This window comes from Marmota marmota, unplaced genomic scaffold (genome assembly GCF_001458135.2).
Source record: "Marmota marmota marmota unplaced genomic scaffold, marMar, whole genome shotgun sequence".
Lineage (NCBI taxonomy): Eukaryota > Metazoa > Chordata > Mammalia > Rodentia > Sciuridae > Marmota > Marmota marmota.
In genome coordinates, this window is record NW_026000242.1 from 5,789,358 (window position 1) to 5,792,363 (window position 3,006).

At 37.6% G+C, this 3,006-nt stretch overlaps 1 long non-coding RNA gene across 1 annotated transcript; it reads right to left on the reverse strand.

Annotated features, from left to right (window-relative positions):
* Nucleotides 1-1,657: 1,657 nt before the first annotated feature.
* On the reverse strand, nucleotides 1,658-2,994 carry LOC125613929. The gene is made up of 2 exons (XR_007344524.1): nucleotides 2,775-2,994; nucleotides 1,658-2,342 (listed from the first exon to the last, which is right to left on the reverse strand). It is a non-coding gene; the product is annotated as an uncharacterized LOC125613929 (long non-coding RNA).
* Nucleotides 2,995-3,006: the final 12 nt, after the last annotated feature.

The window sequence follows — 3,006 nt, forward strand, 5'->3', positions numbered from 1 at the left end:
GCTTGCCTCACATGCATAAGGCCCTGGGTTTAATCCCTAGCACTAAAAAAAAAAAAAAAAAAAAAGTGGAAAAAACTGCAGAAAATATTTCCAAATTATGTATTTGATAAAGAATTTGTATTAAAAATATGTAAAGAACTTTTTCAACTGAATGGTAAGAAGATAAACAAACCAATTAAAAATGGGCAAAAGATCTAAATAGACATTTCACTAAAGACATATGAACAGCTAATAAATTCATGAATAGATGTTCATTAGCCATTAAGGAAATGCATATTAAGACTATGGTATTGCTGGGTGTGGTGGTGCATGCCTGTAATTCCAGCGGCTCAGGAGGCTAAGGCAGGAGGATGGCAAGTTCAAAGCCAGCCTCAGCAAAAGTGAGCTGCTAAGCAACTCAGGGAGACCCTGTCTCTAAATAAAATACAAAGTACGGCTGGGGATGTGGCTCAGTGGTTGACTACCCCTGAGTTCAATCCCTGGTACCTACCCCCAAAGGCTATGATATTATTTTATATCCACTAAAATAACTATTTTAAAATGGACAGTGATAAGGGCTGGGGTCATGGCTCAGTGGTAGAGCACTTGCCTAGCATGTGTGAGGCAGAGGGTTCAATTCTGAGTACCACATATAAATAAATAAAGATCCATTGACAATTAAAAATATTTTTAAAAATGGACAGTGATAAATATTGGTGAGGATACAGAAAAACAGTGGCCCTTATACATTGTTGATGGGAATGTAAGATAGTTTGGCCAGTTTGGGAAAAAAATTGGCAGTTTCTTAAAATGTTAAACATGAATTTGACATGTAATCTAGAAATTCTTCACTTCTAGTTATCTAACCCAGAAAATTGAAAACATATTTACACAAAGAATTGCTTGAGAATGTATATATTAGCATTATTTATAATAGGCAAAAATGGAAACAACCCAAATGTCCATTTATTGGTGAATGGATAAACAAAATGTGGAGTATCCATAAAATTAATTTCAGCAACAATGAAACAAAATTCTGAAACATGTTATAACATGGATGAACCCTGAAAACATACTAAAGGATGTAAAGATTTCATGCTGATTCCATTTATATGAAATGTTCAGAAAAGGCTGGGTGTGGTGGTGCACACTGCAATCCCAGCAACTCAGGAGGCTGAGAAAAGAGGATGGCAAGTTTGAGGCCAGCCTCAGCAATTTAAGTGAGGCCTAAGCAACTTATTGAGATCTTGTCTCAAAATAATAAACAAAAATGGCTTGGGGTGTTCAGTGGTTAAGCGCCCCTGGGTTCAGTACCTGGTAACAAACAAACAAAAAACAAGACAAAACAAAACAAAAATCAGAAAAGATTTGTGGTTACCTGGGGCTGAGGGTGAGAACAGAGAGATGGCAAAACAGCACATCTTAAGAGAATGATGTTATAAGGAAATGTTCTAAGACTGAATTATGGTAATGGTGAAGGGTAAATTTGCTAAAAATTCTGAGAACAGGTGAATCACTTAAAAATAGGTGAATTTTGTGGCACACAAATTTCAGTTCAATGCAATTATTTTAAAATGACAGTAATATGTTAGCCATTGTAGCACTGTTTTAAGAGAAAGATTAGAACCAACTTAAATGTCCATCAATAAATGACTAAAATCAATCTATACAATGTGACTGCATTTTATAGTTATTTTTATTTGGAATATATAATCTTCAGGTTTTATTAGGGGAAATGAAATATATCTAGTATGCTATCATCTATGTGAAAAACAGGGGAAGGGAAAAAAATGTGTATTTGAGAATTTTCACTTTAATGCCCAGAAGATACACACACACACACACACACACACACACACACACCTTTGGGAAGCTATATAAGAAACTGGTTTACCTATGGAGAAGGCAACTGGTAGATAGGAATGCAAGTGAACACTGAATGTTTGAGCCACATGAACTATGACCTATACAAAAACTCAGTAAAAATTAAAACTTAAAAAAAAAAAAAATCTGTTCTAATAGAGGGGTTATTTTTTACTTTCAATTTACATTTTTACCAATAGGTGGCACTCTTGAAACACCACATTGTGCTTATTTTTACACCCCCCGCCCACCCCGGTTTGAACCCAGGGCCTCACAGAGTTCATACATGCTAGACAGATAAACAAGTGCTCTATTATTGAACCATATCTCCAGCCTTGACTTTTATTTTGAGAAAAACCCAAATTTGCTCTGGTGGCCCCTCCTCTTGGTTTGTCATTTCTGCAATCCTGGAGTTTAGAATTAGGGCTGAAAATCTCTTTGCTGAGAGCTCTCCAAAATGTATTGCTTTGATTCTGAGAACTCAGTAGAAGGAAGAACACCTGGATTATAAAAAGAAAAATTGCAATTGGTTGGAAAATCAAATAACGCTTTCAGTAAGCCCCAAATAATATTGGGGCTACTACTGGCATCTGCACAGGACAACCCAAAGAATCAACTAGACCAAAATGCTAATAGGATGTGGAGAGACACTAATAAGGTTAATATTTAGCATCTCTGTGGCTTGAGGCCCTGCTCTAAGAGGATTTAGCTACACACAGCATTCATATTTTCTTAGGTCAAGGCAACCAGTACTGGTCTCAGTATTTGTAGAAAAGGGACTCCACAGTCAACTGCTTCTCATGCGTGTCTCTCTCTCTCTCTCTCTCTCTCTCATACACACACACACACACACACACACATCTTTGTAGTTGCTTGGGGAAGAGAGTCATACTTGGCAGCAGTTGGGGGAGAGGAGATGTAAAGGCACTTACTCTGAACTGGTGTTGAAGAACCACCTACTCTTGAGTCCTGAGGTCACTTCTTCCTTTGGTGGTTTCCTTGAAGACGGCTGTACTGGTCATCTTCCCGATCCTTGAGAGGCTGAAGAGGACAGCAAAGTAGTAAACCCATCTTTCCTACCCACTCTTAATTAATATGGTGCATACTGATTGAATTCTTTTTCCTTCCTCTTCTTTCCTCCTCCTCCTCCTCCTCCTCCGCCTC